At 42.7% G+C, this 27,608-nt stretch overlaps 1 long non-coding RNA gene across 1 annotated transcript; it reads left to right on the top strand.

Annotated features, from left to right (window-relative positions):
* Positions 1 to 9,583: 9,583 nt before the first annotated feature.
* LOC143959087 (uncharacterized) lies at positions 9,584 to 27,189 on the top strand. Its single transcript, XR_013270170.1, has 2 exons — positions 9,584 to 9,661; positions 23,947 to 27,189. It is a non-coding gene; the product is annotated as an uncharacterized LOC143959087 (long non-coding RNA).
* The last annotated feature ends 419 nt before the right edge of the window (positions 27,190 to 27,608 follow it).

The raw sequence follows: 27,608 nt of genomic DNA on the forward strand, positions 1-27,608 counted from the left end.
AAAATTACAAACAGATTCAACTTAACACAACAAACCTACACAGTCCCTGTCTTGTTTGCACCGCCTGTATACTTCTGTTCTGAGTATATAGGGCCTGGGGGCCACACGCATTTCCTTTTTTTAATATGGGTACAGGGTTCCCCTTGATATGCGTACAAGACCCAAAGGGGCTGGTAATGGGCAGGGAGGGCTACCCATGCCATTTTTCTCAATGGTTTTCAACCATATTGCAGGAACCAGATATAACATTAAAACCGCAAGCAGTTTTCAATGATGTTATTTCTGTTTAATGTCATTTTGTGCAGGGACTGTTCTAAACACGGGAAACATGTGGCACTTCACAGGCATACTACAGACACCCCCCAAGCACCATATTTAAAGGAATATTTCACTTTTTTTTTCACTTTAATCATCATTAAAATCAGTGCTCCCGCCAAAACGGCCATTTTTAAAAACATTTTAGGCATTGACCCATGTCTCCTGGGGCAAGAGCCAGGTCCCCAAACCCTTTTTAGGACAGTATCTTGCATATTAGCCGTTAAAATTAGCACTTTTAATTTCGAACGTTCGAGTCCCATAGACGTCAATGGGGTTCTAAAGTTCGTTCGAATTTGGGGTTCGAAAGTTCTGGTGCGAACCGAACCGGGGGGTGTTCGGCTCATCCCTAATAAGAGGTCTTGAACAAGAGTTTGTGCTGGAGATGACTGGAGTGTATATACTGGAGTGTATATATAAGTCCCAAGCATGTTTGCACTAAATATTACTGGGCATCCCATAATTCACTATTTCCCATGCAAGTTCAATTCCCTCAATAAAAAAACAAAAAACAAAGCTTATGGACTATTCTATGTCTCTGCCAGGGATGAATGCCAGGCCGGGCAGGGTGACAGGTGAACCACTACATTCAGCAACCCCTACAGGGGATTAGCTACACATAGATGTAATAGAACGCATGATTTATTTAGAGTCATATCACTATGGCAGAATATGTGTTTGCCCCAGTCCTGTCGAGTTTGCTAATTGTGTTTAGTCTTATCTTCTATGTTGACAGGCCAGTCATAATGCCAAAGTTTGGACAAAGATTGATAGACTTGAGGTGGTATTTGTTAAAGGCTGGACTTCATTTTTTTATTATACTAAGTTAGAAGGTATGTCTCTTAACTCAACTGTCCCTGTGAAAATTATCAACTATTATATACCAACCTATAGCCCCAGTCCTCCTCACTGTTCCTGAAATTAGTTACGCCACACAACAGGCCAACAAGACTCGTGGTGTATTATAGTAGCATTGTGGAAGTGACAAAATCCAAGATGGACTTTCTTCTTAATAGTTCTGCATCTAAATCTGTGTAATGGGGTGCAAGCATAGGTGGGCACAGCCTATTGCATTAGGGTGTGCACCCCAAAGCTCAAACACATATGCCTTTCTCTGCAGCCTCAGCTGCACGGGACAGTGAATGAATGGGAAGTGCTCTGCGCTACATCCTGTTCATTCACAAATTGAAGCATAGAAAAAATAAAGTTTACGTGAGTGCGTGATTGTGTTCACAGGGGTTGATTTACAAGGCAAATAGACTGTGTACTTTGTAAAGTGCAGTTGCAACAGAGCTTTGTAAATTAGGTAAAGCTTCACTTTGAAAGATTACCCAATCCCATGCAAGGAAATTAAAAATGAAAAAAACTTTTTTTCTTGCATATGATTTGATGATGGAAGTCAGCAGAGCTTCTGCTCATTTACTAAGCTCTGGAGCAACTGCTCTTGCAGAGTGCAACTGCATTTTTGCCAAGTGCACAGTCTATTTGCCTTTAGTAAATGAACCCCACTGTGTTCCTTGAGAAGAGAAAGGCACTGGTACATGCCATATTTACTAGCCCCTTTCCCCACTCTCCATCCTGAAACATCCCTGCAGCAGCTGGGGGGGGGGGGGGGGGAGAGAAGGGAAGCCCGCAGCACTGTGGGATCTGGGGGCATCGGCACTGCACGTAGTGACTAGGGTGTGCCAAGGCACACCTGGCACGCCCCCTGTGACTCCTTGGGTACAAGGGATACATGTACAATGGACAAGTTTTAACCCTGCTGATGGCCTACTGTGGTTAATCAGTGTAAAAATGCGCTAACCAGTTATTTTATTTAGGAATACTGTTCTCATCAAAATGTTTTTTTGTCAAAAACCTTTAGTAAATCGATAATAATTCTGGATTTTAAAATGTATTAATTAATGCACAAAACTGCAGAAATACTGCATGGGGTAGGTCTTAGTGAATTATAGCTAGAATGTAATATATGTAGCACCCTGATGTTTAGGCAGGGTTGCTATTCAATTTACTTGCCAAGTGATAGTTGCCTTGGCCACTTGTTAGGCAGTCAATTGATTTTGCCCTAATTCTGGAATTGCGGTACTCTCCTTTCTTCTTCTCTTCCGTTGCTAGGTAACCTGGTATCTGGTGATATTTGATAAGACAAGGACATTGCAAGGACAGATTAGGAATGAATGGAGTATCTCAGCCAATGGGCAGGGATTTTCTTGGGTCCAGAAACTGCTAGGCCAGAAACCTAAGGCCTATCCCAGGGACATCTGGCTGTTAGGCTATCTGAGGGCCTATCCAGAAGCAGGAAAAGCAGCGTAGAGTTGAGACTGCAAGCTTATAGTCCAACCAGAAGTAACTGTTCCGCTGGCCGGGGAACTAGTCGTGTTCGGAGGTAGAAGGAAAGCTGTTGCCACTAAGGGGCCATCCACCTTGCTACCGGAGACCACTGTGAGTAAGCTGAGGCCAATACCAGAGCAGACTTCTCGCCAGCTGGGGACGGTGAAGAAGTGGGAAAACTTCAGCAAGTGCCAAGTCAGGGACACAGTGGGACAGCAGGTGATGCTTGTGCAGTGCCAAGCCAGGGACCTAAAGTGTCAGCAGGGGTGAAGCTTGAAAAGTATCTGTGAGTGCCAAGCCAGGGACCCAGCAGGGAAGAAGGGGTGATGCTTGAGGAAGATACTGTGTGCTACTGTGAAGGAGCTCCGGGGAATAAATGGGGCTTGCACTGTACATGCATGGAAGAAGACACATTTGGTTAGGAGAGTTTTGAAATGGAAGCTGTGAGGTTCCCAGGGGACAGCCTAGTGAAAATCTAGAAAAAGGAAAGACAAGTTTAAGACTTGGGAGCAGTGTCGGCAGGAGGGTTAACCACTTCAGCCCGAGAAGAATTTACCCCCTTCCTGACCAGAGCGTTTTATTGCAATTCGGCACTGCTTTGCTTTAACTGACAATTACGCGGTTGTGTGACATTGTAACCAAACAAAATTGACATCCTTTTTTTTCCCCACAAATAGGGCTTTCTTTTGGTGGTATTTTTATTTTTTGTGCTATAAACAAAAAAAAAGAGCTACATTTTTGAATAAAACACAATATTTTTTACTTTTTGCTATAATAAATAACCCCATTTAGTTTTTTAAAAAAAGCTAATTTTTTCTCAGTTTAGGCCGACATGTATTCTTCTACATATTTTTGGTAAAAAAATAAATCACAATAAGTGTATATTGATTGGTATATGCAAAATTTTTAGCGCCTGCTATCTGGACCCCGCGAACCAACGTATAGCTACGTGGTTTCGCACAGGGGAGCCAACCTGCCACAGTACAACTGTGGCTGCTGGTCTGGAAGCGGTTACAGTATAACTAAAGACAAAACTTTTTTTGTTAAGTTTTGGATAGAGTGGAGAGAATGTTTGTCAGGTTTTTACCAAGAGTGAAAGTGAATGAAATTCCCAAATTTTGGGTTGTCACCAGAACAGGAATAGATGCATAGGTGTGCGCACAGGGTGTGCCAGGTGTGCCTGGGCACACCCTAATCACCCTGTGCGATGCATATTCCCTCTGCTGAACGCCCCTGTCGCAGTTGAGGCAACAGAGAAAGGGACTGGAAAATCTCTGTCCTCAGTCCCTTTCTCTGCTATTTTACCAAATCCCCTCCTAACAAATTAAAAAAAAAAACAATAAAAAAATGATATTATAAAAACAAATTGAAAAGAAATGTAAAAAAAAATCAATAAATAACAATAATAAAAACAAAAAACTACTGACATCAATCTCATTTCTACTGACAACATCCTCTAGTCCCCATCCACTGCTCTACTGCGCATGTGTGTTTGAGCTTTGGGACGCACACCCTAATGCAATAGGCTGCGCACATCTATGAATAGATGGGAAATCATCCTATGGGGATACTAATTCTGGTGGCCCTGGTGACAACCAGGGTTTCCTTCATTTTGTTGGGATTTCCTCTCACTTCTTGTTTGGGCTATGGGAAGTGAAGAGAAATCTCCCTGACTGGGACACAGATGGCAAAAAAAAAAAAAAACTCACAGGGGACTGGCAAAAAAATCTGACATAACCCTCCCTTACTCTATCCAAAATGAAAAACAAGTTTTGCCTATAGTTCTTTCATTTTAAAAGCACAACTAAAACAAAATATTTACACTGTTGATAATTTGTATGTATGGATTGTGATTGGATTGAAATACTGCTTATTTACCTCTTCTGCAATGCCTTGCTTCATTTCATGAAAATAAATAAAAACATATGGAAAAAAACCTGTTATCGTATAACCGCTTCCAAGGGAATGTATATATGTGGCCTGGGCAGCAAGCAGTTATACCAGGATCATGGCTGCAATTGATTTTCCAGTAAAAGTGATCCAAGAGGCTTTACAGACGCCCGATCACTTTTACACCACTCAGAAAGTCCACCCCCCCAAAAAAAGTCCACCCCCCCATTGGGGAGCCCAGGACTGTGGTAATTAGAAGGTAAAGTAAATAAAATATAAATATATGTAAATCCAATAATTAGAAGGTAAAGCGTGGCCCTAGATATATGTAAATGTGTACACAATTAAAGTGACAGTGCGACATACTGTGCTGGCTCCATGATACTGGACTTTTACTTTCTTCCTGTGATCACATTTTTACAACATTTCCATTTGTCTACATTGATGTAAGTGCAATACTTTTTTCAATAAATAGTTTTAGCCAAGGATTTTATGCTATGTGGCCAATCTTTTGTTCTTCTATGACCCTTGCCTGATGATGGGAGCATAACCCACTTTTGATGTTGGATCTGCACTGCCGCATTGCTGCACACTCCTGTATGCTGGTTCCTAGAAAATCTACGTGTTTCCAATGTTTCATTGCATGTTTGGCTCCTTGCCGTTGGCAGAGGGCCCACAGCATCCGGTAATGCCGCGTACACACGACTGGACTTTCAGCCAGACTAGGTCCGACGGACTTTCAGCGGCGTTCCGACTGACTTCCTGAACCAACGGACTTGGCCACACATGAACAGACTAAGTTCATTTGAAAGTCCCTTCGTTTTGAATGTGATGACGTAAACAGGACTAAACAAGGAAGTTCAATAGCCAGTAGCCAATAGCTTCCCTTGCGTAATATTTGGTCCGTCAGAGACCCAGACGAACGATTTTCCCAATTTTAGTCCGTCAGAGTTGAGTTCGTCGGATAGACTTGAAACACGTTCTATTTCTAGGTCCATCGTATTTTTTTTTTTTTTTCGAAAAACAATCTGACAAGCCCACACACAATCGGATTGTCCGACTGACTAATCCCTTCGGACCTAGTCTGCCGGAAAGTCCAGGCGTGTGTACGCGCTATTATGCCGCGTACACACGATCAAATTGTCCGGCGGAATTGGTCCAGCAAACAATCCAGCAAACAAAACCCGCCGGACTTTATAACGAACGGACTTGGTCACACACGGACGCTCCGAAAGTCCGGCGATTTCTAATGCGATGACGTACAGCACGTACGACGGGACTAGAAAAAGGAAGTTCAATAGCCTCCGTCTCGTACTTGCTTCAGAGCATGCGTCATTCTTAGTCCGCAGGACTAGCACACTGAAGAACGGATTGTCCGCTGAAAGCCAAGTCCGGCAGACAAATTTTGAGTCAAAACGACTTTCTAAGTCCGCTGGACTTTACGATGAAAAAGTCCGCTGGAGCCCACACACGATCGAATTGTCCGGCGTATTGTGGACCGAGTCCGCCGGACAATTCGATCGTGTGTACGCGGCATTAGAGTGCCCAGCTATTTTATGTGGTGGTGGCTACACATTGGTTAGTGAATCCTTTATCTGGTGAATGTCCTCTCCAAGGGGTACTGCAAACCTTCCCTGGTGGCCTATCTTTCTAAAGGCTGGATATCCACTCTTCATCATTTATGAACGTTCACTATTGGGAAGTTTTTCTTTGGACTTACTTACGTGGTTAAAACTTTTTTTTGTGTTTTATGAACATTTGATTTGATTTGTGATTTATACTGTTTATATGTCACTATATATCAGACCAGCCATTGGTCTATATACATTAATAGCACTGTCACTTTTGCATATTCTGTAGTATTTACACACATGTCACATAGTCATTGGCTTTATTCCATTCTTTGCATTGTCACTTTAATTGAATTTTAAGGTTGTACTGGATGGACTTGTGTCTTTTTTCAACCTAACTATGTATGTAACGATGTAATTGTGTACACATTTACATATATTTAGCACCGCACTTTACCTTCTATTAATTTTGCCCAATTTGTCTTATGCCCCTGTAAACACGGTCATACTTTCTGACGGAAAAGGTCAGATCGGATTATGGCGATGGAAAATCCGATCTTGTGTGGGCTCTATCTGACGTTTTTCGTCGGAAATCCCACGGAAAAAGTTTGAGAGTTGGATCTAAAATTTTCCTACAACAAAATACAATCTGAGTTTTTCCGATCGTTTGTAGAGAATTCCGACGGACAAAGTGCCACGCATGCTCAGATTAAATTACGAGACCAAAGCTATTGGCTACTAGCCTCTACGTAGTTTCATCGAACGCAATCGATGTCACCTCGTTCCGAATGATTGGATTTTCCGACAACTTTGTCCGACCGTGTGTATGCAACACAAGTTTCGGAAAAAATCCGTCTGAAAAAAAAAATCAGACAGATTTTATGGTCGGAATGTCCAACCGTGTGTACAGGCCAGAATTGTAGTGTGGCCAGCTTGTCTAAAATACTTTTTTGCTGGCGCAGTATTTTTCCATAATTTTGAACATCCAATAATTGTCCCACTGCTAAATGGCCTCTCCAGAAAATGACAGACTCTTAGCAAAAGAAGAGATAGTACAGGGAAAATTTGACACAGTAGTTATGGCGGGTCCTACCAGGCTGCTCAATGAAGATCTTCAATGAGTGGTGCCAGGTATGTAAAAGAATTAGAGGGGGTGGATGCTAAAGGGATATCGGTGCTAAAAGTATTGTTATCCTGTAATATCTGTGCTACGCCATGTCTTCTACAGCACCCATAAGGTTAATACAAGTACAATATACACATATTTTAGTGTGGTTCGGCATGACCAGTTCCTATTATACTACCAAATACACTATATACAATATAAGTAGATAGATGTACATATACAGTGCCTTGCGAAAGTATTTGGCCCCCTTGAACTTTTCAACCTTTTGCCACATTTCAGGCTTCAAACATAAAGATATAACATTTTAATTTTTTGTGAAGAATCACCAACAAGTGGGACACAATTGTGAAGTGGAACGAAGTCTATTGGATATTTTAAACTTTTTTAGCAAATAAAAAACTGAAAAGTGGTGCGTGCAAAATTATTCGGCCCCTTTACTTTCAGTGCAGCAAACTCACTCCAGAAGTTTAGTGAGGATCTCTGAATGATCCAATGTTGTCCTAAATGACTGATGGTGTGTAATCAATTCTCTGTATAAATGCACCTGCTCTGTGATAGTCTCAGGGTTCTGTTGAAAGCGCAGAGAACATCATGAAGACCAAGGAACACACCAGGCAGGTCCGTAATACTGTTGTGGAGAAGTTTAAAGCTGGATTTGGATACAAAAAGATTTCCCAAGCTTTAAACATCCCAAGGAGCACTGTGCAAGCGATCATTTTGAAATGGAAGGAGTATCAGACCACTGCAAATCTACCAAGACCTGGCCGTCCCTCTAAACTTTCAGCTCAGACAAGGAGAAGACTGATCAGAGATGCAGCCAAGAGGCCCATGATCACTCTGGATGAACTGCAGAGAACTACAGCTGAGGTGGGAGAGTCTGTCCATAGGACAACAATCAGTCGTACACTGCACAAATCTGGCCTTTATGGAAGAGTGGCAAGAAGAAAGCCATTTCTCAAAGATATCCATAAAAAGTCTCGTCTAAAGTTTGCCACAAGCCACCTGGGAGACACACCAAACATGTGGAAGAAGGTGCTCTGGTCAGATGAAACCAAAATCCAACTTTTTGCCCACAATGCAAAACGATATGTTTGGCGTAAAAGCAACACAGCTCATCACCCTCAACACACCATCCCCACTGTCAAACATGGTGGTGGCAGCATCATGGTTTGGGCCTGCTTTTCTTCAGCAGGGACAGGGAAGATGGTTAAAATTGAGGGGAAGATGGATGCAGCCAAATACAGGACCATTCTGGATGAAAACCTGTTGGAGTCTGCAAAAGACCTGAAACTGGGACGGAGATTTATCTTCCAACAAGACAATGATCCCAAACATACAGCAAAATCTACAAAGGAATGGTTTACAAATAAACGTATCCAGGTGTTAGAATGGCCAAGTCAAAGTCCAGTCCTGAATCCAATCGAGAATCTGTGGAAAGAGCTGAAAACTGCTGTTCACAAACGCTCTCCATCCAACCTCATTGAGCTCGAGCTGTTTTGCAAGGAAGAATGGGCAAGAATATCAGTCTCTCGATGTGCAAAACTGATAGAGACATACCCCAAGCGACTTGCAGCTGTAATCACAGCAAAAGGTGGCTCTACAAAGTATTAACGCAAGGGGGCCGAATAATTTTGCACGCCCCACTTTTCATTTTTTTATTAGTTAAAAAAGATTAAAAAATCCAATAGATTTCGTTCCACTTCACAATTGTGTCCCACTTGTTGGTGATTCTTCACAAAAAATAAAAATGTTATATCTTTATGTTTGAAGCCTGAAATGTGGCAAAAGGTTGAAAAGTTCAAGGGGGCCGAATACTTTCGCAAGGCACTGTATATATATATATATATATATATATATATAGATATAGATATAGATATAGATATATCTATCTATATATATAGATATATATATATATATATATATATATATATATATATATATATATATATATATATATATATATATATATATATATATATATATATATAGATATAGATATAGATATAGATATATATTTTTTTATTAAGAATGAGCACGTAAACATCAGACTCTGACAAGCTGTGTGCAAAGTTTCTATACCAGATTACACTGTACATGTAGGTAGTATCTATATGATTACATATATGCTATTTTAGACACCAGAATGTACAAAAAACCCAAGCCTTGGACTCCTTGACAGACACACCTTTAACCTGCACACCCTTTTCTTTTAGCACATCCACCAGACTTGTCACTGTTAGTGACTTCTGCTCTAGGGTTTATCAAACATTTACAGCCAGGGTTAATGGTTAACCCCTCGCTCCAGGGCTGGGCTGCACACCCCCTCCCTAAGGCGGTCAAAAAGATAGGAGGCTCTTATTCAGGCTCTCATTTCCCTTCTGGGCAGACCGAAGTGACAGAGAACCTCCGCTGAGTTAGGGACACTGTGGTAAGTCAATATACTCCATGGCTTGTGGGAAGGGTTGGGGCCTGCTAAAGGAAGACTAGCCTATATTAGTTACTTTGCCTTCATTTTTTTTTGTATCTACTCTTCATTTAAAGCTTATTTTTGGTTTTATGGATCGTTTAGTTATTATGTCAGTACAAAAGGAACACAGAAAAAAGGATAAAAAGCAACACGTAAAAAAAAAAGAAAAAGAAAAAGAAAAGGAAATAAGAGGTTTAGGGAAATGTAAAAATGTAGTGCTAATAATAGTAAGAATTTTATTAAACAAAGCAAGAGCAGTCATAAAGAAAGCAAACATTATCTCGTGACAGATGTACAATAGAGCGAGGCAGGGGGTACTGTGAAAGGGTGATGATCACTATCAGTACAGGTGGCAGCGGCGGGGCCTAGCTAGATAATGGTGTCACTGGTCACTTTGCACAGGTTCCTCTGGTAGAGCATTTGTGGCGAGGGACATCTAATTTAATGGTTACGTATAAATATCCGCATGGAGGGTAAAAAGTTCACTGTTGAACTTTGTAGTCTGACACGAGGCTGCTCTGGGTGTGCACTGATAAACTACACAAGATGCGGAAAAGCTGCTGAAGGTTCAGGAAAATGAGCAGCAAAGATAACCTATAAGCAAGACGGGGGGTCGATTTACTAAAGGCAAATAGACTGTGCACTTTGCAAGTTGCAGTTGCTCCAGAGTTTAGTAAATGAAGTAAAGCGTCACTTTGAAAAACTTACCCAATCACGTGTAAGAGAAAAAAAAAAAAAAACAGCATTTTTTCTTGCACGTGTTTGGATGATGAAAGTCAGGAGAGCTTCTGCTCATTTACAAAGTTCTGGAACAACTACACTTGCAGAGTGCACAGTCTATTTAGTAAATCAACTCCAGGGTGTCTGCACTTTGCAAAGTGCACAGTCTATTTGCTTTTAGTAAATCAACCCCAGGGTGTCTACTATAAAACCAATCAGAAGTCATCATTCATAGTCATTATTGCTCTAAATTGATTGATTTGTGTGAATTTGCCTAAAATAATAGTATGTCTGTTCTTACACGGCGTATAATAAAATTGAATAGATAGATATTCTATGGTTAGCTGTTGTCTTATTAGGAAGATCAAAAAACACGTTTTTTTATGCTCCCCTAGGAGCCAAAACCAATACAACAAGCAATCATTAATATAACTGGTACTGTAATGCCGCATACACACGACCGGACTTTTCGTCGGACTTGGTCCGGCGGACAATTCGACGGACTTTGCAGCTGAGGTCTGCTGGACTTTCAAACGAACGGACTTGGCCACACACGATCACTCCAAAAGTCTGACGGATTTAAACGTGATGACGTAGAATAAGGAAGTTCATAGCAAGTAGCCAATAGCTGCCCTAGCATCGGTTTTAGTCCATTGGACTAGCACACAGACGACCGGATTTTTCGACCGGACTCGAGTCCGTTGGAAAGATTTGAAGCAAGTTTTATTTCTAGGTCCGCCGGACTTTTGGGAAGAAAAAGTCCGCTGGAGCCCACGCACTATCGAATTGTCCGACGGATTTCAGTCCGCTGGACCAAGTCCGTCGAAAAGTTTGGTTGTGTGTATGCGGCATAAGGGTCCAAGCACACCGGGGCAGAAAAAAATGGCAGAACCTTTGGCAGAAAAAAACGCGTTAAAAATGCTCACATTGCACAAGAGTTTATTGACATTTGCTTTTATAACTGTTTTTTTCCAAAACATTCCCCTCTGTTCATTTTTCCTATATTCAATGTACAAAAACTGAAAAAGCCAAACGCCCCTAAACGCAGTGTTTAGGCGCGTTTATGCATGTTAAGCGTTTTTTCTGCCCAAAAGCTCTAAAAAAATGAAATTCTGAAGGTTTTTTTTTCCTGTCTCTAAACTCTCCCCTGAAAATATACCTATAAACCCCCTAATGTGCATGGGCACATAGGCTAACATACAGCTGCTTCTGCAGACTGAAGAAAAAACACAGCTAAATGCTTGTATAAGCAACATTTTTATGCCCAGTGTGCATGGAACCTAAAGCAGTATTATAGTCAATTTAAAAAACACTGACAGGCAGGGTTTTATAACAAAAGAGACCTTGGTGGTCTCTTTCATTAATGTATCTCTCGGCCTGTTAGCAGTAATGTAATCTGAGCTGTGCATGCGCAGGTCAGACCACATTTAGAGTACCTGTTCTGTGCCATTATAAAATGACTCTTGTGTGCATGCGTGGGAGTGACATCATCATGACCAAGTCATTTAATAGGCAGAAGATAGCGAATCTGGAAGAAAGACCGGCAAAGATAGAAGCGCCTAGGGTCAATTGGAGCAGTAACAATGCAGAGCTGGTTGGCCGTTTTGACAGGTAAGTCTGCCATAATGTGCTAACATGGGGTCCATACTAGCACATTAAAGCATAAATCTCCTGGAGGCCCATTACAAATAAATAGTGGAGTTTAATATCACTTTAGAAGGAAAATAAATTGATTTTGAAATGCTCTAAAATGAAGACTGTGCACTTTTGGTGTACATTAGGTCAGGGCATAATGAAATGTAGTTTGTGGGTGGCCCTCTCAGCACCCTCCCACGCAAAATCCTTTAATTGAAAAATTTAAGGTGCTGGACGAAAATTGTTAAATGAACAGCGGCTGCATCTAATCAGGTGCAGTCCCTGTTCGAATATTCTGACAGTGGACGTCGGCTGTCAGAATTCAAGATCTGCAGAGTGTTATCACCCTAAAAGTTTCGTCCATCCACTTTGAATAATGTGGATGGAGGAATCTGTTAGATATTTTTCATTCAGCCCAAAAAAATTTACATGTGTATAGGTATTCTTAATCTTTTAAATATTCAGATCATTGAAACAATAGATGCCAGTTACAGATTAGAACAACTAAGTAAACTTAAAGTGATTGTAAGGCTCGGTTCACACAGGGGGCGACACGAGGCGACACGACTTGCCGTGCCGCGACCTGACAAGTCGCCCCTGTTCTGTACTACGGAACCGTTCTAAGAGGAGCGACTCGAGTCGCTCCGACTTAGAAAAAAGGTTCCTGTACTACTTTTGGGCGACCTCGGGCGACTTGCATTGACTTCTATACAGAAGTCATTTGCAAGTCGCCGCTGAGGTCGTGGCAGGTCGCGGCACGGCAAGTCGTGTCGCCCCCTGTGTGAACCGAGCCTTAGGGTTTGTTTTTTCTTTATTTAAAATAACAAACATATCATACTTACCTCAGCTTGGCAGCTCGTTTTGCACAGAGTGGCCCCAAACCTGCTCTTCTGGGGTCCCCCGACAGCTCTCGCGGCTCCTCCCCGTATCAGATAACCCCCTGGGGAAGCGCTTTCCCAAAGGGGTTACCTTGTGGGCACGTGCCCGAGTCCAGAATTTGCATTCACAGACACGAATGCCAGACTTGGCCCGCCTCCGGTGCCCACTTTATTGGATTTGATTGATAGCAGCGGGAGCCAATGGGTGCGCTGCTATAAATCTAGTCAATCAGGACACGAGACACTGGCTAGAGCTGGTGTGGTCGACCCCGGCGCGAGAAAAAAAGAAAGAGGGTTAAGGTAAGTAAAACGGGGGCACTGGGGGGCTGCTGCACTGCAAGAGGTTTTGAAGGTTTACAACCCCTTTAAGATAGCCAGGTATGAACAAATCTTTCTTCTCTTAGGCCTCATGTACACCGCTGCTGGTAGATGGACGTTTAGGAGCAGCTGGGAGTTTTTTTCAGCTGCCCCTGAATTCTCCTCTGTTATCTTATCAGTACATGTACACAGGGTCGTTTACAGTTGTTTCCAGGTAGTTGTGTTTAGAGGCATTTTTGGAATGCAAAAAAATGCTTTCAGAAGCTGAGTTTACAGGCATTTCAAGAGCCAAATGCTTCTAAACGCGGTAACTCGCATTTAGCCGCATTTTGTCTACAGGCATTTTTATTTTTCCTTTTTTTTTAAACGCTTCTAAACGCACCATGTAAACGCAGCAGAACGCCCATTTTAAACGTGGGTTGCTACCTGCAAAGTTAAATCATTCAGGAGAGGTTGCAAAAACGTCCCGTGTACATGAAGCCTTACTTCAAAGATGTGAAAATCAACTGTAGTAGGGGCAAGTTCCGATTTGTAAAATTCTCCTTCAGAGCAATATTTTTATCTAATGATTTTACCCTCAAACAACAAACCATTTCCAGCATTTTGAAAGATTTGCGTGTTCTATACAACTGTTTTTTATTTCTTAATGTACTCATTGTTTCTTGGTTGTTGTTTAAATGAATACCCATTTATTGTGAGACACCCAAAGATGACATAAGGTGTGATGTATCAAATGATCTTCCTAAGTGCTCGAGTTTTTCTACTTTGGCAACTTACCAGATTTGATTTTTCAAGGCAGGTTTGAATCTGATTGGTGTTCTAGTGACTCCAGTTTTTAGTAAGTTAATGCATCACACCTATAGTGTACACTGTATATATACCCTAATTTTATCGGAACAATCTTTATAAATTGGGTTTCCCCCTTTCTGAATCACAAATTTCTCTCTGGTCTAGATTAGAGCACGCAAATCCACAAACAACCCTTGGCAGGCAAAGGTTAGAGATGAGGCACTATGAAAAAGGTGTTGTAAAATGTTCTTTTGTGTAAAAATTCCATATATGGAGTCTGCGCTGTGTTTACACACTTATTTACTGGCAGAAATATACACTGAAGGTTTCAAGGAAATGGCAGTTGAATGTGGTGAAATGATAAATCGCCTACATGCAGTAAGGAGGCACCAGTGGACTTCAACCCTTGTCATGCCCACGGGTGCGGCCAGTATGAGCGCAGTGCTATAAGCTTTAACGTACACACCAATTATGTTCAGTAATCACCGGCTGTCAACTGATAATATCTTTTACTGAAATGTAAAGCTGCATTAGAAAATGTATTAACCTCTTCAGCCCCGGAGGAGTTTGCCCCCTTCCTGACCAGAGCACTTTTTGCGATTCGGCACTGCGTCTCTTTAACTGACAATTGCGCGGTCGTGCGACATTGCGCCCAAACAAAATTGGTGGCCTTTTTTTCCCACAAATAGAGCATTTTGGTGGTATTTGATCACCTCTGCATTTTTATTTTTTGCGCTATAAACAAAAAAAGAGCGACAATTTTGAAAAAAACAAATTGTTTTTTACTATAATAAATATAAACAATTTTTTTCCTCAGTTTGGGCCAATGTGTATTCTTCTACATATTTTTGGTAAAAAAATAAATAAATACGCAATAAGCGTATACAGGCATACCCCACTTTTAAGTACACAATGGGGTTTATTTATTAAAGCTGGAAAGTGTAAAATCAGGCTCACTTCTGCATAGAAACCAATGAGCTTCTAACGCCAGCTTGCTCAATTAAGCTTTGGTAATAAAACCTGGAAGCTCATTGGTTTCTATACAGAAGTGAGCCTGTATTTGGTTTGCGCAAAAGGTATAGCATCGACAAAATAGGGGATAGTTTTATGGCATTTTTATCATAATTTTTTTTTTTTAATAGTAATGGCAGCGATCTGCGATTTTTAGCGGGGCTGCTACATTATGGTGGACACATCGGACAGTTTTGACACTATTTTGGGACCATTGTCATTTATACAGCAATCAGTGCTATAAAAAGCCATTGATTACTGTGTAAATGACACTGGCAGTGAAGGGGTTAACCGCTAGGGGCCGATGAAGGGGTTAAGTGTGTCCTAGGGAGTGATTAACTGTGGGTGGGGGGATGGGCTACTAGTCACATGACAGCAATTACTGCTCCTGATGACAGAGAGCAGTGATCTCTGTCATGACGCAAGCCAGAATGGATAAGTGCCTTGTTTACAATGGCACTTCCCTGTTCTGAGGCTCTGTGACACGATCGTTGGGAGACCAGCGTATATAGAGTCCGCTGGTCCCGTGGGCACAGTCAGGCTGTCCGTGATGGTGCACACGTGCAAGCTATTCCCAGCTCTTAAAGGGGATGTACAGGTATGCCCATTTGCCCACCGCTGCCATTGTGCCGACATATATATCGGCGTGCGGTGGTTGGCAACTGGTTAAATTGCAGCTTACAAATTCTTAGATGTTGTGGCCGCCTTTGTTTTATTTATTTTTTAACTTACTTTAGCAGACCAAGCTGTCCGACAAAGTAGCAGTTAGAGAGTTGAGACAAGCCATTTACCACTGACAGGGGTGCTTAAAATAGTCAGCTTTCTTTCATTTATGTAAAACCTTTATCCCAAAAATGAGAAAAAATAATGGTTTTCTGTACCTGCTTGTAAAGTGTTAGCTGGTATTCATTTCAAGTCCATCTGCTAGTCTAATGCCGCGTACACACGACCGGACTTTGACGGACTAGGTCCGACAGAATGAATCCGTTGGATATTACGATTGTGTATGGGCTCCAGCGGACTTTTCCCAAAAGTCAGACAGACCTAGAAATAAAACATGTTTCAAATCTTTCCAACGGACTCGAGTCCGGTTGAAAAATCTGTTCGTCTGTATGCTAGTCCAACAGATGAAAACCGACGCTAGGGCAGCTATTGGCTACTGGCTATGAACTTCCTTATTCTAGTCCAGTCGTACGCCATCGCGTTCAAATCCGTCGGTTTGGTGTGCTTGTGTGTGGCCAAGTCCGTTCGTTTGGAAAGTCTGTCGGAAATCCGCCGAAAGTCCGTCGGGAAGACCGTCGGACCTATTCCCGCCGAAAAGTCCGGTTGCGTGTACGCGGCATTACACTAACCCCTTCCCACAGTGAAAATGCTGCTGTCCAAAGGTGTCTGCTTTACTGCTTCATCCAGAATGCAAACACCCTAGACATGAGAAGATCAGTGCAAGATTTTGGCCAGATTGACACTGCTAGTGGAGAAGTCCAAAAATACAGCCCTGGACATGTCAGACAACCTTGTTCCCTTTAGGTAAGTAGATATCAGATGCCCCCTACCCCACTTCATCTAAAAAATATAAATGATAAAATGACTGAAGCTGTACCACAAGAATTCTTCAGAAAGTCAGATTGTGGTTGCACCCATCCTTAGCCCTTGTACACACGGTCGGAGAATCCGTCGGAATGTGTCCTATCGGACCGTGTCGTCGGATAATCCGACTGTGTGTGGTATGCATCGGACTGATTCCGTCGGAATATCCATCGGACCCAATTTTCCAACATGTTGGAAATATTTCCCGACCAACTGGTTTGATCGGACATACTCCGATCATGTGTAGCGAATTTTGATCGGACCAAGTGCCACGCATGCTCAGATCAAATTCCTACATCAAAGCTATTGGCTACTAGCCTGAATGTAGTCCCATCGTAACGAAATTACGTCATCACGTTCTGAAAGATCGGATTTTTCGACAACTTAGTCCAACCGTGTGTATGCAACAGTTTCGGACAAGATCCGATGGACAAAATCCAAAATTTGGTTGGCAGAATCTCCGACCGTGTGTACGTGGGCTTAGAAATCTTATGGACATCTTATGGACATCAGAATGGCCATTATATGTACACGGGAAAATGATTAAGATCATTATGTTCTTAAAACAAAGTACAATTTATTTTTATACTTTTTAATTTGGTTGCCTTTAAAATAAACCTCTTAGGTGCTCATTCAGAACAAAATGACATTTTATACCCCACCCCCTCCTCTTGCGATACCTGTGTTCCCCGCACTCCCTGTTTATCTACCAGAGCCCTTAAGCTCAGTGTTGGTCTATATCAGACCGTACACAAGGCTAATGACCTTTTCCCTGCACTTATTTGTCAGTTTTGGGGCCTGGCAATCTGGCCGCTCAGGTGCTGAGCACTGCATCATGGAAGGAAGGGAAAAGGTCAAATGTTCTTCAGTACTCAAAGTTCAGGGTATATTTTACAGGCCTTCATCTATCTGGAGAAGTTGGGGTGCATGGCAAAGGTATCAGCAGAAGAAGAAGTGTTTTATCAAGAGAGCCTGTTGCTTTGCCCTGATTGACAAGCTTACTTTAAGTTAACCTGTTGGCCATTTTAGACTTTAGTATAAGTCCACTTTAAGATCTGATACAACCTCTGAACCTAAGCTGTATGTCCCTGATCTCAGAGCTAAGTCCTGAGAACTCTCCCTTCCCCTGTCCATTAAGGTGCTCTAAATGTCTAATAATGCGCTACTACTGGACAAGCTAATGAAAGGATGGAGGAGCTTTATATCTGGGAATCCCAAGATCTTATTAACAATGTGAAACTAGTTTAAGAGCGGTTCTCTTGCTTTCAAATGTTATGGTAAGTGCACTGTAGAAAGGACTTTCACTTTAAAAGTTATAATTTTCAGACAAAGTTGTTGCATAACTCTCCATGCAAGGAATATACTACATATACTGTACAGTATAAGAAGTAAGCAAATAAAATAGCACCCTGGCAGAAAGAAATTTTAATTGAAAAGGGAGAAAATTTCAATGTATAAAAAGTCTTATGCCCTGTACACACGATCGGATTTTCCCGACAACAAATGTTGGATGTGAGCTTGTTGGCGGAAAGTCTGACCGTGTGTATGCTCCATCGAACATTTGTTGTCGGACTTTCCGCCAACAAATGTTGGCTAGCAGGTTCTCAAATTTTCCGTCAACAAATGTTTGTTGTCTGACTTTCCGATTGTGTGTACACAAGTCCATCGGGCAAAAGTCCACACATGCTCGGAATTAAGTACGAGCGAGAGATAGAACTAGCATTTGTAATATTGAAATATCACATACGTATTGTACGTCACTACGTTCGTAATTGTAGGCCAACATTTGTGTGACCGTGTGTATGCAAGACAAGTTGAAGCCAACATCCTTCTAACAAAAATCCACGGTTTTGTTGTCGGAAAGTCCGATCGTGTGTACGGAGCATTAGAAAAAAGTCACAGTCAGGTTTCTGTTAACAGAGAGAAGAAATTTTGACATGAGACCTCAACTAACTTCTACTTAACCTGACAGGCAAAAGTAGTGACTTCTGAAAAACACTCAGACAGTGTTCATTGGGGCCTCTCCACACTTAGGTGCTTTGTTATCTTTTAAAACATTGCAGGGTCTGGAACAGCATAAGGACTCAAGCTTGTAACATGAACTAGTAGGGCCTCATTAGATAACAACTCTATGTAGTGTCCTACAGCAACAAAATAAAAGTGTTTATTCTTCAACCATCGTTTGCCATTGCAACCAACTTGGCTTAATTGTGAGTATCAGTATATACCATACCAGTTTTATGGATTTCCTCCTCCAGAATTTTTAAGGGTTAGTACCTGGCATCTATATTTTTGGTTGGTTTGATGTTTCTACATTTCTTTTTTTTCCAATAAATAGTATGTTTTTAATCCTCAAGAGCTTACCGTAAATAATAAAACCTACATCTAATATGCATGTAGTATTAGTTGTATTAAATATGTTATATAAAAAAAAACGTGGAAGATGCATTACACAAAATGTTTTTTTTTTTTTAAAGTATCAGAGTCATATTCACTGGTTCTTATAAATATTGTCAAGTTGGTGGGAATAAACATATATATCTGAAGCAGGTTGGTCAATCTGTGCTGTGAGTAGTGTTGGGATTCCTGTCCCTTAAGACAAAAGACTACTGCTTTCATGGCCAAGCCAAGGGTGGATGCCACTGAGGGCGGCCATTTTTACTGCCGCCAACAAGCCTCTTGTGTGGCAAAGATGGTGTCCATACACACACACTGAAACAGTCAGCTCAGGGACAATGATGCAGTTAAAAAACGCAGGCTCGGTGACAATGAGCAGACCACTGTGGCAGGCAGGGGCAATGCCGGCCATGGACACACTGTGCTCAGTACACTTTCAACAGTCTCTGCGCCACTGAAGATGCTGAGCCGCTGCCACTGCCTGTGTGGTTACCACTGTCTGTGTCATTTTACCAAGCCTCAGTGTCACTCCCCCCCCCCCTCACTGTGCCACTATGAGCACTACCCAAGGCAACCACCTCACTTGGCCTTATGGGTGGAACAGTCTTGGCTGCCTTCACCTACCCCAATCAATTGGCTAGCCTTAGCATCATCTGCTCACTCCTAAATCAGTTCACCAGAACACATAACCAGAAGAGAAGGGTAAACTCTTGCTTGAATCTGCTAGAAGGACATTTCTAGGAATATGGACACAATAAGAGGGGACTGCAAGCACAGTCATTGAACATGCACATATTGGGCAGGGACAACAAGATGATTACCCACTTGGGGTGCTATGGCAGGCAGGGTGTCAGTGTGAAATCTTTTATTATAAACAGGAATATGTCACTGACCTGGTAACATGATCTGTGGGTGGCTGCATGACAGCCCTGTGGCCCTAGGCCACAGCCTATGTTGGCTATACAGAAATCTGGCACTGATAGAAGATGAAGGTGAGTACTGCTCACCATTCTTAATGCGTTGGCTCTGGTTAAATTGTAGTTTGTTTGTTTTTTCCCCCAGAAAGTATAGAAAATAATGCACATTAAAAGTGCCGTATTTATATTCCATGCCTAAATTTGAAAGGTTACACATTTTCATCATTTAGTATTATCTAGGTGTACAATAGTATATGTTCATAAACACAAATATCTGTTTAGGTTTTATGGTATTAATCAATGGTATGTGACACATCTATATAACTATACAGTACTTCTACACATTTATTTACATATATAGAAGAATCACGATACTGATCTTATTATTTGACTCAAATCTATTGCTTTTCTGGCCTCCTTCTGAAAACGCTCTTCACCTGACTTTAAGATTTTAGTCAAAGACCTCGAACAAACATTAAGCAAGAATGTCAGAAAAGTGTCAGAATCCATTATTTCTATACTAATTTCACATCAGTGACTCAGAAAGTACTGCACTGTACTGAAAACAAAGCATCAACATGACAACCAGGCAACTAGCATTTTTACAAAGAGTGATAGGCTTTGTATTTATTTCAGTCGGTTAAGTACCGTAACCTGCAGCATTTTCCACATGCCTATTTTTAGCATAATGACGATCAGAACTCTACTATAAATAATATGCATTTCTCAGGCTGTGTATAGCTCAATACCATTTATTTAGTCATATTACTATATGGGTCACCGACCAAAACAATGGTGCATGCCCCCTTGCTTTACAGATTAAAGTGTCTGGTTTAAGTTGACTTAGTCACAGACCTGGACAAGCATGAAGCACATGTGTGTCAGATCCGTTTTGCAGTCTCAGATTTTGCCAGCAGGTGGTGCTGCTGCAAGCCTGGAAAGGATAGTTCACCTCTGAGTTATAAAAATGAATCCTGATGTAAGAGAGGTAGGTATGCAAAGGGTTAAATGTTAGGATACATACATCTACCACCGCTGGGCTATGTTGCTCAACACAGTCACAGACACAAGCAGGCAATATACTATTGTTTTTAGTAGTGCCGATTCTGTGCACAAAAGGGACAGGTTGCATTTTATTGCATAATTCTGAAAACTATATTGCACCATAACGCAACGCATTGTGAAATTGCACACTAGATCATGTGCATTATACACTTTAAAGAGGAGCTGCACCTAAAAAAAAAATATTAAAAGCCAGCAGCTACTAATATTGCAGCTGCTGACTTTTAATAATATCACACTTACCTGTCCCAGGTTCCAGCGATGTCGGCGGCAGATAACGAGCGATCGCTCGTCTCGCTGCAGCTACCGCCGCCATCCTCTGTCAGGGAATCGGGAAGTGAAGCATGAGGGCTTCACTGCCCGGTTCCCTACTGCGCATGCGCGAGTTGCGCTGCGCTTCTCTTATGGTCCCCCGCTGTGTCTCTGGGAACTGTGTGTTTCCCAGAACACAACGGGGGGGGGGGGCGGAGCCATGCGGGGGTGGGCGGAGCCATGCGTCAGTCTGGCCGGAAGTGGGTGCAGATACCTGGATTATCCAGGTAACTGCACCCCCCTCCCCCCCGAAAGGTGCCGATTGTGGCACCGGAGGGGGGGAGGGATAATACTAGCGGAACTTCCCCTTTAGGGTGAAGAACCGCTTTAATGCATGTACTATGTTGTGGATAAGCCCTTAGGGCAGAGGCATAACTAGAACCTTCAGGGCCCCAGTGCAAGAAACCATGAAGGGCCCCCCCCGACCCCCAGTTGGGGCCCTTCCCTCTGGGCCTGAGGTCCTTTACTCCCATCGCAAGGCCTTTTATTACGGTCCCATAGCGGGGCCCTTTCACATGTCCTGTAGTGGGCCCCCTTCCTGCCCCCTTCCTGCTGTCTTGGGGCCATCCCATGGTGGCATAACGCCAGGGCCCAGCCACAAGGGTGGCCTTTTTCCTACCCTGGCAGTTCCACCACTGGTGTAAGTAGTTTTTATTTTTGTTGTTTTATCTAGGGGCAGCAGAACCTAGGTCATTCATAGTAGGTGGTCGGATGTAAGTAATACTTTGTTGACCCTCATGGGCTCCTCTCCCCTTCCCCCCCTCTTCTGGGACTTGTAGTTCGGCCTTCTCTGGATCCCCTTCCCCCATGACAGGTCCTCTGCTCCCTCCCACTGACTGGTGGATGGCTCAGGAACAGGAGGGCAGATCAGGCTCAGCGATGGGGGTGTGGTTACCAGTCTCTACCAACCTCCCCCATGACAGGTCCTCTTTAGCCCTCCCACTGATTGGTATAAAGCTGAGGGACAGTAGAGAGCGTGAGTTCATTGACGGGGGCAGGGTTACCAGTCTCTCCCCCAATGACAAGTCCTCTTTCCCTCCCCCACTAATTGGTATATGGCTCAGGGACAGAAGGGCAAAGCAGGCTCAGGGACATGGCATGGGGTTACAATTAACATACCAATCTGGCTCATGCCTGTTCCCGCCATGCTGTCACTGTCCAGGGGGGACGCTGTCTGCTCCTCTCCCACATTACCACACTCTCTCACTCTCCACTTCCCACCCCACACTCTACAATGCTCCTTCGCACCGTACTGGGTACTATGGATTTAAGCACAGGGGACCCACACAGGCCTCCTGTAGCATGGGAACGGGTCACAATTGAGACCCCTATAGCTACGCCCCATGCCTTAGGGGGAGTTGGGGCTTGTCCATACTAGTAGTTGGGAGGAAATAAAACCCACAACTATGTACAGTGCACAACGAACCCAGATCACTCTTCAGAAAGCAAAGCTAGTGTTAATGAGCCCTTAGTGTTAGCAATGGTCACCATGATGGAGTCTTGGGTACAGTGCCAAAAGTTACCAGTGCTGATTTTGTATAACTGAAGGATAATGAATTCCATGAAGGAAATGCAAACAGGAGATTCCCATTTTTCTGAATTCCCTTATAATAACAGAGTGTACAGCATCATGCAGCAATTCATGTCTATGGGAGGCTGTAGTCAGCACCTGAGCCCTGAGCTTTCCAGCCAGGCGAGGGGAGCTGGAACTCCCCCCTCCCCCAACTTATTCAATAGTTCCTTTTGAATAAGTAAACATGAACTGTTTTACCAATGAAAGAATTTGTAATTTCATTCAGCCTGTCCACTGATTAACACTAGTTCTGCTTTGGAGCTTTGGATCTACATAGCTGGATCACTTTACTGAGTTCTTTGACAGGTGGCTGGGAGGCAATATGTCTTCTCCTCACCACCTACTTTAAGCCAGCATAGCATAGCATACTAGCTCATTATGTATTACTTACCATAGATCGCAGCCCCCACAGCGGTCCTGGTTCACCGCTCCAGCCGGCGACATTTGCATTTCTCCCCAGAGTTACTTCCGGGTATCGTGGTAACTGTGATTAGCCGGAGCCGCAATGACATCACTCCCGCGCATGTGTGCGGGAGCCGCTGGTAATGGTACAGTCTAACTGAAGCAATGGCACGTACATGCCATTGCTTCAGTGCGCATGTGGGGATGACATCGGCACATGCAAATAAAGGGGATATCTCGTAAACCTGAATGGTTTAGGAGATATCTGGGGTAGCTACAGGTAAGCCTTATTATAGGCTTACCTGTAGGAAAAAGTGTGTTGTAAGGGCTTACAACCACTTTAAGTGCCTGTTTTAACACTCAAAACCCCACACCACTCTTGAATGGATCACTGAGCTCGCTCACACAAACGAAGGAATTATGATAGGCCAACTTGCAAGACCTCTCCTCCCATGTTGCCTCACTATTTGTTAGCTGGGTGCACCACAAGGACATGACGTGTAGGTGGTAAATGTACAAGCAGTACAGATTTGTAGTCTCCTTTGTATTTTATAGCCACATGTTTATTTTGATGTATTGAAAAATGTGGAACTTGTGTAATTATGTTTGCCTAATTTCTGATGCCCCTTGTTCTTGTTTTCACAGGTTAGAAGAGGATATTGTACAAGAATGATTCTCCACCCTCCTGGGAACACTGATTGATGCTCATGACTTGTAACAGCAACTCCATGTGGAAGGTGGAGATAGTATTCCGGTGGAGATGCTGTTATTTGTGGTGGTCGTCTATAGAGCTTCCAGATATGAAAAATGAGCAAGTTGATGCAACTACTTCAGTACAATTTGTTATGTATTTCATTGTAAATATTTCAATATATTTAATAGGTTACTTCTAATATGTTTATAAAATATAAATGATAAGAAGAAAAACAGAACAGAATATATCATTGCCTAGGCTTTAATGACAAAGGAGACAACTACTCATAAACCAAAGAGCTCATAAGCCAAGTGAGGTCCTCAGGGCCGCTGCTACCACTAGGATAACTAGGCAGCCACCTAGGGCACACTACCACCTAGGGCGCAGCCATGGCCTCTGTCCCGTTGCAGTGAAGCTCTAGGCATGTGTGAGCTCGGCTCTCCTCTCCTGATTGCTCTCCCCTGTTCAGTACCGGCTGTCCTGTGAACACATACCCTGAAGGTGCCGTGCCGCCAAATCCATGACATGTCCCACTGAGTGCCCTGCTGTCAAATCTCCTCACTGCTGCCCCAGCAGAGGTGGTGGGATGGGGCTCGGTGGAGACCATGGGAGCATGGGGAGAGGTGCAGCGGCTGTTAGTTGAGCTGACCTCCTGGCCAATGGGGGACACCATGGAGCAGCTGAAGGGCACTGATGGGGACTCCTAAGCAATACTGCCCGCCGAGTGCTGGGGAGAGCCCTCAGGAGAGATGTGAGGGACATGGAGAGGGAAGGAGAAGGATGAATCCTCCAATCTACATCAATGTGTGTGTGTGTGTGAGGGGTGTGAGTAGTGCAGGAAGTAGGAATCAGGTAGGTCAGTGTATGTGGTCAGACAGGTCAGTGTAATGGTCTGGTAGGTAACGTGTTACAAGGGCAGAACAAAGGGGTCGAGTTTAGGGCAGAGCCAAGGGGCGGCAAAATTTGGTTTTGTCTAGGGTGGTGAAAAACCTTGCACCTGCCCTGCAGGTCCTCATATCACTGCTATCTCCAGCTGTCTCCTGATATTAGAAAGTTTCGGGTCAAAAGGAATTAAACAAAAGATAAATTTTAACAAGTTACATATAAATTTAAGCAATATGCAATATAACTCAAAAGATTTTTTTTAATATATTGCACCTTAACAATTCTTAGGGTGACTGCATTCATTTTTGTTTTTTAGGATTTTTCCCCTTTTATTTTCACTTGTTGTTACAGCCATTAAATCTGCAATTTTTAAACATCCTTTAAAGAGGAAGTAAAGGGAAAAAAAAAAAAAAAACACACCCTGCAAGGCAAAGGCATAATGAGCTAGTATGCATAGCATACTAGCTCATTATGAATAACTTACCTGAGAACGAAGCCCCCGAAGCAGTCCTCCGTCTTCATCTTCGCGACTTCCGGGTCTCGCGGATCCGGCGATGTGATTCGCTGGAGCCGCGATGACGTCACTCCCACGCATGTGCATGGGAGCCGACACTCGCGGCATAATGCCGCGAACTGCGGCCTGCCCAGTGCGCCTGCACGCCGCTGTTTACGGCGCATGCGCCGTAGACAGCGGTGGCTGTCTTTGGGTAAATATCTCCTAAACCGTTTAGGTTTAGGATATATTTCTTGGACCTACAGGTAAGCCTTAATCTAGGCTTACCTGTAGGTCAAAGTGGTTTGTAAGGGTTTACAACCACTTTAACAGACCAATCTGTCCAGCAAAATTACCGATTAGAGGGTTGAGACCAACCATTTACCACTAATGGAGGTGCTTACAATTTTCAGCTCTTTATTTATTTATATAAAATCTTTATCTTAAAAGGAAAATAAAAAACTGTTGCTTTAAAGCTGGCCATGTATGGTTCAGTTTTCTCTTTGTTCAGCCAGCAGGTTGAACAATCAAGGTGAATGGAGGAATCCTCCCCACTGTGTTATCTGACAGTGGGGAGACTGCTCCGCTGTTAGAACATATAGATCAGCACTGCAGCCATTGCCAGCAGCTACTAATGGAGGGAGTTTTATCTGACAGGGCAGTTGAACAGAAGCCGATCGGTAGACTGACTTCTTTTTAACTGCAGTGGCCACACACGGATTGAAATTCATCCAATGCTTTGCTGAATGGGCCAAATTCCAGTCCATCTATGGCTACCTTACCTGCTTAAAAAAGCTTGATTGTTAGCTGGAGTTCAGCTTTAGAACTAAATCCATCAATTTAACTGTTTCTCAAAATAGTTACATTCAAGGAATGTCTAGGGGTGCCACTTTTTCTTCAAGCCAAACCCGAACACTTTAGAGGTGCACAGTCATTTTATTTATTTATTTATTTTTTAGTATACACAAAACATAAAATATGGACACTTACTTTTCCAGGGCGCTCACGATGTCGGCACCCAAAGCCAATCTGTCCCTCGGCTCTCGGGTGCTGCTGCCGCCATCTTCGGTAAGGGAATCAAGAAGTGGAGCCTTGTGGGTGTTGCGGGTATCTATGCCCGCAAGTGGGAGCAAAATGCCTGTATTAGATGGGTATCTGCTCCCCCCACCACCTGAAAGGTGTCAAATGTGTCACCGGAGGGGGGGGGGGATTCTGAAAAGCAGAAGTTCCATTCTTGTGTGGAACTCCACATTAAGATTGGATTGCCAGCTGGAAGAGACAAAAAAGCACAGCTTTAAAAATACCCAGAGAAGCTTAAATAATAAAAATAATGATTACTTAAGATTTTTTTCAGGTGAGTTGGAATATACTGTAGTTTCAATTTCAGTTTGTGTTAGTGAATCACATTAAAAAGTAAATAAAATGATTTCTATAGGTAAAATAATCAGATTGCAAATTTCCCTTCTTGATGGGCATGCAATTTACACTGTATGTTTTTCAAAGCAATTTACCTTAAGCCGCCACATAATTTTCCAGTAACAGAGTGCACGGGTCTATGACCTATGATTTGACAGCCAGGAAATATAGAGTCTGCCTGTCAATTCTGTAGGCCACAGATGCGTCCAACTTACTAATCGCCAATAGAAGGTTGAGAAACATGCGGATCCTATCTAAAATCCTGGGCACATTACAGAGGGAAGAGCGGTGAGCCTTTTTGTCCACATGGTGGCACTGGCACAAAATATTACAAGTATGTCATCATCACATTGTGTCTGTAAGATTTACTGTGTATGCATAAATAAAAATACATTTTGCAGTGGGGTTTGCATTTTTTTTTTTAACTAAATGGATACTTTGACAAATTATACCCGTTTCCTACAGCTATAACATGAAAAGACTTTTTTTTTTATCAAAAAAAAATAAATTGAAATTTTTATATATATTGCAAACAATCTTGCCGGGATGGAAGTTCAACCCAATTTACAAAGAAAGGAGCGATATGCTGTACCTCATATTAACTAGCAAGGAATGAGCTTTCGGCACTTTAGTATATACTGCCAACAGACCTTCAAAAGGGCTGATTTATCAATTTATACTAATGATGGTGTTTCGTCACATATGGTGACCCATCACATTTGACTACCCGCTGGACTGCACACGTGCGACGCCACCATATGCATTCCACCCCTGAGGCTGGATTCACATCTATGCATTTTTTGTGCTTTTTGCATATTT

Source organism: Lithobates pipiens, unplaced genomic scaffold (genome assembly GCF_037356315.1).
Source record: "Lithobates pipiens isolate NorthernLeopardFrog02 unplaced genomic scaffold, aLitPip1_a1.2 Scaffold_109, whole genome shotgun sequence".
NCBI lineage: Eukaryota > Metazoa > Chordata > Amphibia > Anura > Ranidae > Lithobates > Lithobates pipiens.